Source organism: Hetaerina americana, unplaced genomic scaffold, assembly GCF_022747635.1.
Source record: "Hetaerina americana unplaced genomic scaffold, ioHetAmer1.1.p SCAF_9, whole genome shotgun sequence".
NCBI classification, from domain to species: domain Eukaryota; kingdom Metazoa; phylum Arthropoda; class Insecta; order Odonata; family Calopterygidae; genus Hetaerina; species Hetaerina americana.
In genome coordinates, this window is record NW_027287538.1 from 6,267,204 (window position 1) to 6,285,238 (window position 18,035).

Below are 18,035 nucleotides of genomic sequence, written 5' to 3' on the forward strand. Positions count from 1 at the left end.
GCAGCCCAGGAGTCAGTACACTTATTTTCCGGACGAACCCTGTATGTATGTGTGTGCACAAAACGAGGGAAAGTGATAGTCCAGGGGTAGATGGCTGAACCAGAGGGTCCGGGTTCGATTCCCTAGCACACCTCTCTTGGCACCCTCATCTACTCCCGAGATGTGTGATATTGGGCTCCCGATTGGCAATCCTTAGCTTTCGGGTACCAGAACTTTCCGGGAAACCGCAGAAGTCACAGGGAAAGGAACTGGATCCCACCATTATTACCCCGTTCATGTAAGAGTTTAAGTTTCACACGCCATATACAGGATTATTACTGTGTGAACTCAACCTATCTTTATGGTTTTTTTTCTATATATATATGACGATGACGAAGTCATGGGGGATGGTGAATGGGTGCGGATTCTAAACAGAAGAAAAGTTTCCTTGACCGGGACTCAAACCACGGACCTCCTCTTTTCCAGGGTGGTTGCTCTAACCAAACCCATACTTCCCCCGTTCCCGGAAATTCCAACCTCTACCAGGGTACTCATGTAGACCTTAATGGCACAAATGTCTTTGAATGTTGGTCGCCTCCGCTATTGATGATACTACGAGATGCAGTTCGACCGACCATTTGTGTGTGTGTGTGTATACACTATCATACTGAGCTCGATGGCATACCACCGCTCGCAGAAGATTGGATGGGCGTCGACGCGGGTTTCGAACCGTTGTTCTTGCCGCAGCGACGGCCACAACTCCCGGGCGAGTGTTCATCGCCGCCGGCGGAAAGTATGGCGAGATCGCGCGGGAATGCGCCTCTCTCGCGGGAGGGGGTTCGGGGGAGAGAGTGAGAGAGTGTTAGAGGGCGGCGGGGGGACAGCAGACAAGGCACAGTCAGCGGCGGACGGAATATAAAGCGCGTGTGAGATTTGGAGGGCATTCATATTGGAAATTCAGCTAGTGTGGTTCCAAGCGGTGTCCGGGACATTTGACCGGAACGGTGCTCCGTGGTGCTGCATGCGCGTATTTGAAGGCGTCGCAGTTCATATTTTTCTCACTTTGGCATCAAATGTCTCAGCGTTGCGGTACTCAGAAGTAGAAGATGATGTATTGTGTTTTCTCCTTGCCAACGACTGTTCGGACGTTGGCAAGGAGAAAGTCTAATACACGTGTATCTAATCTAATACTGTTAATCAAATACTTTTACAAATGTATATCGCATGTAACACATCTAATGCCATGTCACTACGTGGGTTCAAACGTTTGGCCACAGAATTCCCGGCATAATTTGACTCGTGAACAGTACAGCTTTTGAAAGCAAAGGATATGAGGAGATTTACACCAAAAATAGATTATTCGGTAAATCTTGAAAAATGATGATATTTATATAATACCTGGGAATTTAAAACTTCCTCTACGTAAAAAAAAGTAATTCCTCCTGAACTGCTGAGCATATGCTTACGAACAAATGAATTTTAGAAAGTCTTCTAAATTAAAATGTCAGAAAAATTTCTTATAGTTATGCGTAATTAGTTTGGCTTTCTTTGTCTGCATATCTATTTTATAATGGCATCCGTTATTTTATACGAATTTCACGCACGTTATTAATTAGATTGCCTAGGAAAGGAGGGAAGATTATTGAATGCATAGGATTCCGATTGCCAAGAAATAAGTAAGTGGGACATGGTTAAGGGAGATAGAAGGTAAGATGTGGAGTTGAAGGCGTGTTTATTGCAATTTAGAGTGTCAGGTTGTGTGTTGTTAGGCGAGTCTTATTAAGTGCAACAGTTGTTAGGGTGTTGGTTCAGCTAAAACGTATCTTTCCCAGTAAACTATCATCGATAGTAATCATTGTTTTATTAGCATCAATAAAAGCTTTTTTTGCGAGGATGTCTGGTGGGTTTCCCCGGTAACGTCGCCGATGGATCGTTAGGCGTAATTATTTCACGACGGGCGGAGGTGGTGGAAACAGAATGCTTTGGCGATGTACCAAATCCTTTAAGTTGGAGCTCAATAATACTCGGCTGAAACTTGAGGATTATGTCATCGCATTGGCAATCTTCTACGATAATACATACTATATGTTGGTTTGATAGCTCATGCTGGGGCGGTAATATCAGCAAGTCCTATAGCGGGTGAGGTTTACATACGAGTACTCATAACACGTGGTACGTTTCATGGCATCCTTACCATATACCTTGGTAATCAACTCAAAAGTTTCCGTGAAGGATTTTCGGAGTTTCACGCAGAATTTCACAACTCTGATCCTTCAAAGACCTCATTGCCACAGTCCACGAACACCCTTTCACATGGACGGCCGTAAACTAATCATAAAAACTGATTATCAACAAATTAGTTGAAGGCGTATATTCGGGAAGTTTTTGCGCACACAACACTTTCTAGCGGATTAAAAAATAGAACCAACTGGAGGAGGGCTATCCAAAAAGCTCGGGGACTTTTTGAATATCGCTCGTATCCCTATTTTTGGCGGAATGGGGGAAGAATTTCTGTATGCATGAAGAATATAACATATAGTATTCTAATGGCAAATTTGATGCATGTTTTGATGCAAGCATTTGTTTTTTGAGAATTTTCTCAACATTATTTTAGGAAATTCACATCAAGGATCGTATTTTTTTTTAATCATACAAGCGTTCACTGTCGAAGTTAATTTGTTAGAAGAAATTAGCTTAAGAAGAATGTATTTTTCATCGTCATGTTTTGTGCTGTTTAGATATGGCTAAAACGGTTTTCCATGAACGCAAGTTCAAAATGTAATCTATTCTCTCGATACTTAATTAATATTTCTCGGTGACTTTACTCTCTCGCTCTACATGATTCAGCTGGCGTAGAATCAGTATCTCGAATTGTCCATCTTGAAAGATCGCTTGATTACCATGGAGGCCAGTTCAAATGTTTGGATTACAATTCGCTAGTCTCAACTATTCTCACTAGTTATCCACGTTTACTGAGGGGTTTGACGATTATTCTGTCATCGTTCTTCAATTTTGGAGAAATTTTGGGGAATTAGAACATAACATTTTCTGCACTCTCATCGAATCGTAGTTCTCTAGATCGCAAACCACACTGCCGGGTAAGACCGCGTTAAGGTTCGCGAAACGATAAAAACATAATCGAAACTTTTCTACACTTCCTGATCCCACCAAACCCTTAAGTTATCTCTCTATTTCATCGCCATTTTTTTCATAATTGTCCTAAAAACAACTCACTTTCGTTATCTCTCCAGCTCATCTTATCTATCGTCAAGGTATTTCACCATTCCATCAAGTAACTACGCCTATTATCTCTCCCTTATTTTCTTCTTCGTCTAACTCACTTTCACCAACAACTTAGGATAAAACTCTATCGCAAATTTCCATATTTTATTTCCGGGATTGTCTGGTTTCCATATCGGACTTTTAAAATTAGGGAGAGTGGATTTTTATGTGAAAATATTGAAAGACTAAATTGGTGGGAATTAAATCATTGCAAGCGTGTCCATTTTCCTTCGTAAGTCTACCGCACTTGCGATAAAATTCTGCCTTACTTAGGGCACTCATTCTTAAGGAAAAAAAAAAAGTGCTTGAGAATATCCTGGAATCTTTAACGGGGTCTACTCTACAGCCTCGTGAAGGATTCCATCTCCATCTGAAATTCTTTAACAGGGTCTCACAGCCTCGTGAAGAATTTCAGGCAGGATAGTGTGCGTGTGGCTGTGTGTTGGTCCCTGACGCGGATTAATCTCCCGTAAACCACCACAGAGGGTATTCTGGTCGAGAGGTTGTGGTTGGTCCCTGACGTGATTCCCGTCACACCAACACAACAATTGGTCTGACGAGAGATTGGCAACTAATCCTTACGGCCATTGGAGTTTTCTTCCCCTTTCTTCTTTAAAAAAAAGCTTGGGCAGAACTAAGGAAAGAGGCGGGAAATATAAATTTTATAGGGAGGAATGATCACAAATTCAAGTTCAAATTCCGGGCAAAAAGAAATAATAAAGAAGAATTTTAATTTCTTAATGAAACAACTGTTGATTGGAACACCTTGCCTGCAAAACTATTCTATCCCTTTCCCAAAAGGGTAAATACTTTTAAGAAAAGATGTAAACAATGCATGTAATAATTTGATTGATATGTTGTGTTAAAGTGTATGTAACGGCTTAGTTTTGATTTTTTTCTTGTTGATTGTGATACTAATTTTAATCAGATGGGTATTCTCTTTTTTGTGCTATTGATTGATGTTTGGAAGTTTTATTTTAGGTTTTGACTGATTTCATTTATTATCTTTTGTGATATTGATTGGATTTGAGATGTCAAGTTCTTTTTCCAGGGCAATTTCGATTGTAATACTTGGGACTTTTGTGCCACCTTACAATATCTATCTGCACATGTGAGTTTTAATAATAATAATAAAATAAATTCCAGAGAGAAAGTGATTAGAACGCTAACTGTAGGCATTTAAACTAAAAACAACTCCAGATACGTATTATAGAATAAGGTGCTGTGTGGAATATTATTTTCACGAGTTCCAAGCAGTTCATTCTCATAGGAAAGGTAATGAAAAAATCTCGTCGTCCGCTTTTTTCAGATGGGCTCACTTGAGAGTAGTGTGGTCATTACATGTACATTTCACGATTCGAATATGACCATTTTGGAGAGGCTCCCACCGTTTCGAGGTTCCCTCTTTGACAGTTATCTTTCGCGCCGTGCCAATAGTCGTCTCCTCTTCCTTTGTCAACGAGAACACTTTGTGTGCTCACCTTTTTTTTCTATTTATTTGTCGGGGGATTTCTATTTAATCGCTCCATGAGCACATTTCATTTTAGGTCACGCTAAAGCTACGGCAAGAGTTACATCCGGTCCTTGGTTGTGCTTGGGAAAGTAAAAGGGTCTCTTGATTGACCCTTAGTCTTCCTACGCGAGTTATCTTTTTTAAGATAGGTCCGTTTGGTCATAAAAAAATATATTCGTTAGAAAAAATTTTTATTGACGGTTTATGTTTTATACAATCCTACTTCATTTTTAAATGATCGCCTTTCATTTCTAAACACTTTTCGTAACTCTGCATCAGTTTATTTAATCCCATAGCGCATGGAAGTCATGATGCTGGGAATGTTACCGCTTGACAACGACGGTCTTGAGTTCCTCGTCATCTTCAAACAGTTGTCTACCAAGCAACTGTTGCAAGTGCAAAAGAATAACTGGTCGCTAGGTACAAGAGAACGACTCATCTCAGTTTTGTCGATAGCGATCCAAAATCACTCGTCTACTCGACATTATTCTATTCTTTGCTCTTTGAGTTGATCGGTAAGCATATTCAATACCCAAGTAGTACCAAATCTGTGATATCCGAGTTTTTTCCGTGACAATCGTACAGATGGTGGATCTTCAAACAGGAGCAAATTTATCACCTACAGCACTAATCTTCAATCGTCGATGATCAGATCGCAGTACTTGGTCCACTTGTTTAACGACGATTTTATCGGTCTGGATGCTGGACTGCTGGTTTGCCATTCTCCGCTCTTCTTCGTGCAAATTTGTACGACCGTTTCTGATGTCATTACATAATTGTCAAACCTTTACTTCACTCATTCCTGTTGGACCGTAAATTGCGCACAACTTCCGATGAATTTGGGCAGCTGATGATAAATACTTGGGCATACATACATGGGATCAGAGCACGCATTTCGCAACTGGCGGGGTCTACGATTTTCGATGACTTCTTCATCTATCTGCATTCGCAAACAGGCGAACGACTGCTAGATCAAAACAATAACTTCAGTCGCTTCGGAAATAATCATTACTAGATAACACTGCACGCGCGAAAAAAACTTTGTTCTGACCCGCGAATATTTAAATATAAGAAACGACCCTTGCTTTTCTAACATATGACTCGTAATATTTCGAATGAACAAAAAAGGAAGTGGATTCAGGACTTAAAGATTGAAGCTCTGTACGAACGTATACTGATATGCATTGTCTATGGTGCTTGTTTCCCGTCATTGTCCAGAACGAACGTTGTTGACCTCATTTATTCAATTAATGCGGCCCTATTGCGCCGCCAACCCTCTCGTGTGCATCTCAATCGGCGGAGGAAATGCAGTTGTCATTTTTCGTGAAGCATAATAGATGGGAAGGATCCCAGCTGTGGGCACTCGTCATAGGTTGTGGAAACATTTTTGCCTACTTCACTGGTGCGTTCGTAAACTGTAAACTTGCCCATAGCACGCATCGTACTAGTATTCATGCAAAAAGCCTTACATCCCACCCACACACATGCAAACACGCAAACTACCAACTAACATACACATGAGCCTACAAATATACCTGATATCTTGGCAAAGTTTAGTTTTGTTTCGACTTGTAAATTAAAAGTTTTTAACATTTCCAAAGTGACTTTGGTTTCTTACTTTTATGATTTCTGATTGTTCGGGGAAATAATGAGTATTTCTACGAGGGTCATCCGGAAAGTAGTACCCGTTCGTGAAATAAAGACACAAAAGTAAATATTAACAAACATAAAAAATTTTATTTGAAAGGGGATACTTTAAACTACTTCTCAACATAATCTCCAAGCAAATTAAGGCATTTGTCATAACGTGTGACAAGTTTCTGTATTCCTGCTGCATAGTCCTTCGCCGCCAGCTCATTGAGATACGCGAGGGACCCATCTTGCACAAATTTTTGCATAATGCAGATGGTGTTTAACAATTTCATGAACAATTGTTCGAGAAACATTGGGAAAATGCTCACAGATGTCATCAATTGTGACGCGCCGATCGTTCCTCACGAATTCGTCAACTGAGCTCACCAGTTGGTCTGTAATGACAGACGGTCTCTCCGAACGCTCATCGTCGTGTGTGTTCCCCCTCCCCATGTTGAAGTTGCGACACCACCGCCGAACAGACGACTCGTCCATTACATTGTCTCCATACACCTCCTTTAATTGGCGATGAATATCACATGGGCGAACGTTTCTTGCATTGAGGAATTTAATCACTGCCCTCACTTCACAACTGGCGGCGTTCTCAATTTTTTTAAACATTGTAAACAATCACAGAAACAACACAGGCAATGCTAGCGTCACGCAACTTGGCTCAGAGAAGGCAGACAAGCCACTGAAGCTATCTGACCTCGTCCAGCGGCTACTCGCGTCGTCAGCACTTCATGCGGCACGAACGGGTACTACTTTCCGGATGACCCTCGTATCTATCTGTACTGGAATCTATCTCCCTTATTTTATCTTTGTGGCCTGATCCACGTAAGTAGTGTGGGACCATTATAATTCCTTTATTTTCATCGTTAAACTCGTTTGTTCTGAACCTTTCTAAAAGTCTTAGTCTACCATCCTCTTCAAAATCGTATATGTTAAGTGGAGGAAGTCTGCGAAGCTGGAGTGAAATGATAACTCGTTGTTCGGACGCCTCTCTTTCACTAACTCATTACTTTTATTACTTTGATGGTACTAATTGACATATTATGTGTTGTATGAAGGAAAACAGCATTTAGCCAATCTGATTTAAATTTTAAACTCTAGATTTCTCTTTGCTTTGTTTGAGATTGATACGATCGAGTTTTCACGGCACTTTCACGTCTCCTTCGGATTCCGTGAAATTGATTCTCCTTCTCTTCCCTGTTGGTGCTAATGAATAGTTCTGTCGGTAACCACTGTTATCGATTCTTACGAATGTGGTTCACTTTCGCAATCATATGTTCTGAAGTGAATGCCAATATCTTGGGTAATTTGAAATCATGTGACAAGAATTAGGTGCAAATTGAGTGCTTTCTTTAATTACGAATACAAAGTAGACGCAACTCCAGAACCGTTCGGGATATAATTCCATTGATAGACTTTCCACTTGGAAAATCAAAAACGTTACAAAAAGGCGTGATCAGGGTAGAAATTTAACAATTTTTATCAATCAAATATGCCCAAAAACTGCTATCCGTCATGTTATTTATTATATATATTTTTTATATATTATTTATCATATATTTCATAGAAATTGTTTGGAAACCAGTTATTAAGCCGAAAAGTTTATTTACAATATCACTGTAAGTGATATGACAGTTTAAAAGATTTAAATATCCTGCGGTAGTACGATTTATAACTGAAAATAGTTCTCATGATGCGCTGTAATTTGTAGCAAAATACGCTCATAAATATGTCCTCCTTTTTACCCTCTATATATGTATATGTATATATATATATATATATATATATATATATATATATATATATATATATATATATATATATATATATATATATATATATAGATATATATATATATAGATATATATAGATATATATATATATAGATATATATATATAGATATATATATATAGATATATATATATAGATATATATATATAGATATATATATATAGATATATATATATAGATATATATATATAGATATATATATATATATATAGATATATATATAGATATATAGATATATATATAGATATATATATATATATATAGATATATATATAGATATATATAGCTTTCGTAGACGTAACACGGAAGTGCCGAATAGTACAATACACAGTAACACACAATATAGAAACACAAAAAAAGAGAAGAACACTCACACGTTATTTCTTGATATTTCGACGGAAACAATCCGTCTTCCTCTGAAGATATAGATGATTACTTCTATATCTTCAGAGGAAGACGGATTGTTTCCGTCGAAATATCAAGAAATAACGTGTGTGTGTTCTTTTTTTTTTTGTGTTTCTATATTGTGTGTTACTGTCTATTGTACTACATATATATATATATATATATATATATATATATATATATATATATATATGTATGTGTGTATATATATGTATATATATTTATGTATGTGTGTATATATACCTGTGTGTATATATATATATACATATATATATATATATGTATATATATAATGCTCATATGTCTTATATTTTTCTTAATTATTGTCTCCTGGGATACTGCTTATTTGTTTATCAAAATAACTGGTTTTGAAAAAGTTTTTTTCTTTTATCGTCAAACTCAGGCACGTATGGTTTAATTGGCCTTATTTTTCATATTAATTTCTATAATTGTTCAACTCATTTCAATATTATCCCCACAGGATGTCAAATGTTGTTTTTAATGAGCTAATTAACCCGTCCCTTTATGAAGCCTCGGTTGTTGATATTCCCGGCGATGTATTTCTCGACACCGGAAGTTAGGGTTTTAGATAGATATTGTGCCTATCCTCTTCAACAGACATTTTAAGTTTACCTGAAATGACCATAACGGGACGCATAACAGCATGTTAGTTCCTTCTACGTTCCAGTTCAATCATCAGCTTGCAATATCATTCCAGAAGAATTCGAATGTGAAACCTGGACCTCTGGTTGATAAGTGGCGGAGTCAGCAGTCAATTGTCCCACACGTGCAGATCACTAAGGAGCGCTCTTTTGTGTATGAGAGTCGAAGTTACGGGAGAACAAAGGAAACGATTACATTAATTGCCGCGATCTGTCATGATTGCGCACACTGAACGTCATTCTCTGTGCCGGAGAGACGCGGCTCCCATACATTATCCCTAGCGTGACTACTTTTAGGGTCATTTTCTACGAAAAGAACAAAGAACCTCAGGAAACACTAAAGAATAACGCAGCGGCGAGACATCAAAATAAATTTATGCGTGGATTTTCCCTTTCCGCGAGATTCTTTTGTCCCCGCTCTCTCTCTCTCTCTCTCTCCATTGGACAATTTGGGACGGACATCCCTTGTTTTCAGTCCATTCCCTTTCAAAAAGTGTTTCCCGCTGAGGATGAGGAAGAAAAGAGCAATTCGCAAAACATCTCGAAGTATTTTTTGCCCTCGCATGGAGTGGTACACGGGGCCTTCTTACATCCGGGATTTGGAGGCATTGAAGTCTCCCGGAGGAGGGGAAGATGGCCGCCTTCGAACTGGTCGACGTGCATTCCTCACCGCAGGTCGATCGTCTATTGTCATGCGCGTTGCGTCCTCTTATTAAAAAAAAGAGGGCATCGCGATTCGCGTGACAATCGGATCCAATCGACCTGCGTTCTTATATGAGTCCAATTAAGGCTTTGACCTTGTCTTCGATGGTTTGAGTGACCTAAACCTTCAGGTTTTATTTTCAAGTGCATGCTTCTGGGGAATTAGCATCGCATTCCCTAGACGATAGGGATAGAGGTCGGTGGTGGTTTTATCTCGAATTTGGAAAAAAAAAGTACTTGGTACAGAAGTGTCAATGAATCCTCAAATCCACCTGGAGGAATTTGCCCTTAATCTTTATATTTATTGGCCGGAAGTTAAAATATTTGGTGACCAGCAAATATTACTGAAGTATTATGGGTCTCACTTTTGCTCACCACGGCAGTATTTCTTCGTGTTTCATTATCACTTGTGGGGTCATCCAGAATAAATCCTGAGAAGCACACTATATATACACACACACACTCACATATACACATTTATACATGTATACATATACATGTAAATATTCAGTTACTAGCGTGAAAATATCAATCAAATTATTGCACTCATTCGAGACTTTTATACTTCGGTGGTACAGTCACTTTCACCAGAGCATGAGTAACTCAGTAATCTAATTAGGTCTTGAACCGAACATGTTTATACAGAGTACCGCAGTCCATGTATCGTATCGATATCTACAACCTATCCTTTTGACAGCCACTAGGTTATGTGGCAATAAGTATTAGGTCACTAACCTCCGGCAGGTGATGGTTTGTTCACCCGGGTTATTTATTGCCATTAGTAATGAGTAATCACTCTAATTTTGGGAACTTCGAATTTCCATGCGTCACATTTTCCTTCCGTATTGGTCACGACTTTGTGTGGGATTCTCCGGAATGGCCTTTCGTTCGTCAGCCAATTTACCATAATGGCATGCCTCTATTTTAGGTGCTCTCAAGTCACTTGCGCTGAATTAAACATATATTATTGACCACGCTTTCCCCTCTTCAATAGTGATAAAACATCTTTGCGTCACGGGAACAACACCAACAATAATAATGTTTTAAGCCATAGTAATTTTGGAATTTGATCTCAATTCCAATGCCTTAATGGCTTAGCGATGATCTTAATTAAAGTATATTCTTTATCGAAAATTTAGCCATGGTAATTTTGTTCAAAAAATAATGTCGCCTATATCATCGATATGAAGGTGTGCATTGTTTTTTTTAAATACATGAGTCCGACATTATGGAGTTGTATTTGAAACAAAAACACTTTCGCTCATCATCAAGCTAAAGTCAATAGAACAACAAGATATCGCTTTACAATTAAATTCCATTAAATTTTTAAGTATAGAAAACTGTGGCGAGGAATTATTCGACATTTTGCTTTTGAAAAAATTAATTAAAACTTGTTCACAAGTGATCCAGATTTTTCATATTTTGATTTTCGTCAAAATATCAATGACCACAGACAACTACTATAAATAGTCACTGGAAACATATGATTTGCACAATATTCTGAATGATGTCACAAAAATTGTCAGCAATCAGGTAAGATTATTATCCTCGGGGGGCGAGAGAGTTTTTTGTTGCATGTTCATGTGGTGGTGGAGTTTCGCTTCCTTGCTTGTTGTGTCCTGGATTGGCAAGGTGTTCTTGGATGGCTTTCGTGCTGCATCATGGGGTGCAGTTTTTTAGTTATTTTGCGGGATATGTGTTTGCATGAGTGTTTGATGAAGGGATTTTTGCATGAGAGTGTGCGCTGCTGTGGGTGTAATTTTTCATGTTGTTGTTTTTGCATGTGGTATTATTGTTCTTTTTCATGGGTGGTGACCTAACACCCCCCACCACACGCCCTTGCGGCAGCTTGCGGGGTATTATGTAGGTGTAGATTAATATAATACGAATACGATCTCAACAGGACGGAGTTCATCCATCACCACTAATGTAGTTAGTGTTTTGAAGAAAGTATTCGGAAGCTCACGTTTCTCCTAAATTTCCCATCGCCGTCTCAAGCGAACGAAAATTAATTTCATTCAACGCACACGACTTTTGCTTTCGTAAAGTTCTCATGGATTTCCACAAACGTCATGACAGAATTGATCGAAACCTACGTCGTTGGTGCGGATTAGTGCGTCAATTAGTTCTTCTGAATTGATCAAAAAAAAATATTTACTTCCGAATCTGAATCCATTTGTGAGGGCACCTAGCAACTACTTGGTTACGGTTTTGAGATAATAGACAGAGGTCGTGACAGAAGCAAACGAATCACCTGTTCGTGGCTGCTCGGCAGGAGAAACCGGAAGACAGCTGGCTAAGAGACGGACGGGAGGATTCCCTTTGATCGGCGGGTGTGACTTCCCTTGCAAATGTTGCGTACTGGTCACTCTGCCGTCTAGAGAGAGCTGTCCGCTTAATATTCCTAAGCCGCCGTCGCCTCGCTGCCTTCCCCACCGGACTTGCCTCTCTCTCTCCTTCGCCTTGACTCGCGACCGCTTCGTCACCCGATGGAAGGTGTCGTTCGCCAAGGGGCAGGCATGAATCAGCGTTCGATGACTTGGGCAGCAGGCACTGCCATCTCTCCCCGGAGATGTGGATTTTAATGAATGAATTCACGGCCTTAGAGACCTGAAACTAATACTGGCGCCGTTCTGGAAATCCAGAAGGTCCTCCTCCACCAACACCACAGTTATCAACCCGTGGGTCAACTTGTTAGTTGAGGGTTAAGCTAACCTGGTACTGCTAACCCTGTTTTTGGTGCTTTTACCCCTGCCACATACCTTTTTGGTATATCGTGGGGTATTTATGTAGATTAAATGGTAGAATGAACCACTAGAGAAAAATATGGAATACAAACATCACCACTGACAGATTGAGGTACTCGTTTCGTTCGATACGCAATCATGGCAAAGTGTCGAACCTAACTGCTCCGACATTTTTATTAATGAATAATTTCTTTTTAAATTACTCCAACGCACCCATTTCTACGTAACGTAAGTAGGTATTTATTTTATGTGAATTTAGGTTATTCCTAACCCTTTAAACACCCTTCCTTTCCCTTGTCCATTTCCTTTTCCACCTGGTGCTGGCAACCCCCGCCATACATCGTTTTGGTGCATCACGTGGTATGTACGTATGCAAATTTAGATGTTACTAGTTACTAAGCCCTATACGGCGTGTGGAATTCGCACATCAGACTAATGAGGGGGAGCCAGTTCCTCTCCCTTTGCCGCCTATGGTTTCTCGGGAAGATTAAGGTACCTGAGAAATCACACAGCAGAGGTTGAAGTTGAGGGTGTGCCCAGAGGTATCACCCAGAATCGAACCTGAACCCCCACCCCCGCGATCAGGAGCCCTTCGTTCTACCCACTGAACTCTCCTTCCCGCCATTTTCAGTCCTCAGTACTTGGTTTTTTTTATTGGCTGTGAGAATATCTCGAGGCTTAAGCCTTAGCAGAAAAGTTTTATTTTGTAACTATTCCCGTATGTACTCGTAACTATTTTCGTATATGTCTTTCGTGATTAGAGACTCCAAACGAGTTCTGATCAAACTAAAATCATGGTCAAACAAATGACATATTCAAGATAAGCACTATTTGCGAGAATACTCTACGTGAATTTGCGCCGGTCCCGGTGGCGGCGGGGTAACGTCCTCGTCTGCCAATCCAGAGGTCACCGGTTTGATTCCAGCCTGGGTAGTTTTTCCACCAGCTAGGGCTTTGGTGTACTTTGAAATTGTTGCATTGAAATGCACATTAGCGGATGACTCCGTTAAAAGTTACTGTTGCGGCATCTCCCGCAGTTTCTATGGAATTTGTCAAAGTATAAACACCATAAGTGTTTAAAGTTGGCTTTAACCTCGTGGACTGTGGCGCGTCGCGCACGAATACGAATGCCTGTGACATTGTATGTACGGCATTTCGTCACAACATCTAGTTCCTTTAAAAAAATCCCCAAAATTTCAGAGTTTAAGAGGACGCCTCGGTAGCTTAAGTGGCTAAAGCACTCGACCGGATATTGAGGGATCTGGGTTCGAGTCCCAGTCAAGGCGAATGATTTTTACACTCTGAAATTGTTGCATTGAAATGCACATTAGCGGATGACTCCGTTAAAAGTTACTGTTGCGGCATCTCCCGCAGTTTCTTTGGAATTCAATTAAATTCGGATACAAGTCTTTGAGGGTTCGAGACTGTAACCCAAACATAAAACGGCCAAAATACCCACTGTAGCCTTAATAGGACCAAAAATGTTGTTTGTAAGAAGTAATGGACTGTCACTAATCATGTATTTCTCTTATCTTTTCAGGCAAGTACCCAAAAGGATCCCAATTCTACAATAGTGTCCTCCAAGATCATAAAATGACGAAGGCAATCGTAAGTTTAGAAACATTATTATTTTCTGACGTGACTTCAATATATCCTCATTCCTCTTCTCTCCACCTTTCCCAGTCTGTTGTCCAACAATTGAGTTAGCCATAAAGTTACTTTGAATCATGGTGTTGGCGGGGAAAGTGACGGACGGTCATCTACGTGTCGCTGATGTCCTTCACCGCCAAAATGCCCCGCGACAGAGTTTGCCCTGATTCACTTGCATGTTCTTGTATCATCCTGTGTGACCTGTCCATCAGCCAGGATTGTGCAACCCCCACCTCGCCTACTCTAACTGGGTTTCTTCACATCAACTGGTCAGCTTCTTGCCCACTGCATCATCTTAGAATATTAAAAAAAATATCGGTGAAATTGTTGTTCGATAAAATGTGATGGTTGATAGTTTGGCGTTCATAGTTTTGACTGGCTTCAGCCTCGCCGATTGTATTGAACGTGTAAAGATGCGTCTCGATTTCAAATTTGAAACGAATCGGTATTCGATTCGATAAAAAATCGATTGGTCGAAGTCGATTATTATGTGTTCCAGCCAATTTTGTTGCATATCTCCTCGACGAGCAGATGAACGCCCTTCCCACTCGGCTAACGTGCCCCATGCATTTAAATGACGTCCATTTTTTACGATAACAGGTGGTGAGTTTTTTTTTTAATTATGCGCGGGGCAATAAATGCCAAATTCAAATGAGGATATTGCCCCTCTTCTGTTTTCACTTGCAAGTCCCGAATCATTTTAATCGCTAGCTGTTAAGTGGTTTTGAAAGCGAATAGATACAATTTACCTGTGATAAAATCAAGACGTCTATGTTTCCCTGCTTCATTATTAATGTAAATGTGTTTATTTACTTTTTAAGATTCATGCCGGCCTCTGAATCTTATTTACCAATGGATCTCGCCATCCCCCCTCCATTTCCAGTTCGTTGCGTGGAGCGGATTTTCGTGCGGACTCGTAAACAGGTTGGAATTCCTCTTTGATATTCAGCTCACCGCGTTTCATTGCGTTCGTGCATCGTAGCCGTTCAAGCTATCGCTATAATCAGTCGATTAAGTGTTATTTCATTGCTATAGGTATAACGGGAATTTGATTTTAGTTTCCATCTTATGATTCTCGATTCCTATCACTGTTGAATAATGTGCCACTATTCTTCTCTCCTTTTAAACAAATTGACGAGGGCTTTATCTTGAATTGACGAGTTCTATTTTCCGAAATTCTCATTTTCAGTTAGTCGAGGAATTATTTTTTGTGGCAAATAATAATTAAAATTTCTTTATTTCTCCCATTTTACTCTTTTTCGACAACAACGAGTATTTTAAGGAGGTGGTGTTGATGAAACATATAATTATGACCTTAAAAAAAATAATAAAGTGAACAAACGAAGAGCGATGCGTCCCAGTTTACTAAAATCTCTTCAAATGAATATAAATGTGTTTTGTGAGGCAAATGAGTTAATTTCTCTTCCAACAAAATCTCCCAGTTTTTTCAGAATCATTGTTGTGTTTGTGTTCCAAAAATCGTTTTTGTTACTTTCGTGTGGAGGCCAATTAGCACACTCCTTTTGTCAATTAAGATTCGAGAGTATTCAAAACAGTTTTGCTCAAAAGGAAGAATAGTGTTCGATATATGACTATAATTCGATTTTAAGAGCTGGAAACTATATATAGGCATTATTTTCTATCCGATTGTTAAATCTAACAACTGCCAATTACAGACGAATGGTTGTGTGTCGACGGACTATCGATTGTTCCACCGGATTCGATATTGTATTTAAATCAACACTGACGTCGACGAATACAGGAAACAAAATAGTTTTGCTCATACGCAAACAACGAAAGTCGAAGGGAAAGTTGAGTCTTACAAAAGGGTTAATCCGAGGCTTTCAAAGTTCACCTCCAATATTGAGTATTCCGATATGAGTAACTCCAGGTAGGCATCATTGCATCATGAACTTAAGTCAATAAAGGAGAAAATCATTGTTTGAACAAAAAGTTGAGTGAAAAAATCAGTTATATTTTTTTGTCGTCGCACTGTCGGTCGTTTTACTCTTGGACGGTGATGTCACTGAGCGAGCAAACCTCGCGCAATCGACTCTTGGCGAAAGAGTCGTAAAAACGACACGTCAAAGCAGACCCAGTCTCGAAAGTGGGTGATGACAGAAATCGTCTTTATGATCGCCATTTTCACATCGACCGATTTTATGTCCGACCGGCGAATCCCAGGTGGTGCTGTGATCGAAACGAGAGCGGAGAAATATATTATCCAGATCGCCATGGCGTTGTTCTGCACGCGCGTCTTTTTGTGTGGGAGTGGGAACAGGAGGAACAGGGTGGTTTCGAAACAGAGGGGTCCACTCAGGGGGGCCGGGCCGAATGCGTCATACAAGAAGGGAAATTCAGTGAAGGAGGAGGTTTCGAGGGGCATGCGATTGAACCGGAAACTTCGTTCCACAATTCCGGTTCTGTCGAGCCCAGGTCGGCAATATTGCCCATCGAGGGAGGGGGAGGATATGTATTTATTCAATTTTATTCCGGTGACTCTGTGGTTTTTCCCAGCAAACACCCCCTTTGACTCAAACCTCGGCCCCTAATAATGACTTCGTTTAAAATTCAAAACGAGCAAGAGTGGATGAAACGATCCGGATTATTTTCTTGATTATATCCACACATACATGGTAACCTGTAATCAACCGCTAGGGTGTGTGGCAAGGGATGATTACACCCCAGATTAATTTTGAAACGAAATAACATTCTCCAATAGTGTGGTCAGATAACGTTATTCTGACCCCTTATCGTTTGTGGTAAAAATGGCATCTTAAATATATCAGTTCTACACCTAATCTCTATATTTCTATTGACTTGATCTCTCCTGGTGCAGTGCGATGTGGCCAATGATAATATATTTTCAGTATTACCGCTAAAGAGTTGAAATGTATCGAATTCAAAGTTTAAATATCACCTGCATTTCCCGGGATTGAATTTGAATCTCGTGCTTTGAATTTGTGAAATTAGTAAAGGTTTTTTTAATAATGAAGGAATAGCTGTTCAGCCGTCGAGGTAACGTGGAAAAGAATTGAATTTCATAAATTCATTCATACAGAAAGAAAAATGGGGGGAATTAATATGTAAATGAGTAATATATTAAACAGTCGGTAAATATGCGCATAAAATCCATAATTTACAACAAAAATCGCACACAGACACACACCTGCAGTAATGCGAGTGTCCGAGTTGTTTTAGACTTAGTTCTTTGAAATTTCAAAGTGTAGTTTAAGCAAACAAGTACTTCTGTTTCTTCCGATGAAGACGGAGCTAAATTCCATTATTATGAAATAACGTGTGAGTGATTTTTTTATGTGTTCTTATGTTGTTTGTCGCTATCCAAGTTATATATATATATATATATATATATATATATATATATATATATATATATATATATATATATATATATATATAATTTTTATAAAATATACATGGAAAAAAAAGTTTAAATAATATATATATATTATTTTTATAAATTTAGACGTAGTAGTAGGAAGTGACGATATTTCTATAGTCCTTAGGTGCGTGAATTAGGGACTCCGCCAGAAGACATCCAGGTTCGCCAACCAACATTACCACTTCAAGCCTAGGAAAGGGAAATGGTCGTCCCACGCCACTTCTCGGGCCCACCGCCGGTTTCCCTTTCTCGGCCC

At 39.5% G+C, this 18,035-nt stretch overlaps 1 protein-coding gene across 1 annotated transcript in view; it reads left to right on the top strand.

Annotated features, from left to right (window-relative positions):
- Positions 1-18,035, top strand: part of LOC139699005 (uncharacterized) — a 203,326-nt gene that overhangs the window by 62,608 nt on the left and 122,683 nt on the right. The gene's annotated exons all lie outside the window — the stretch shown is intronic.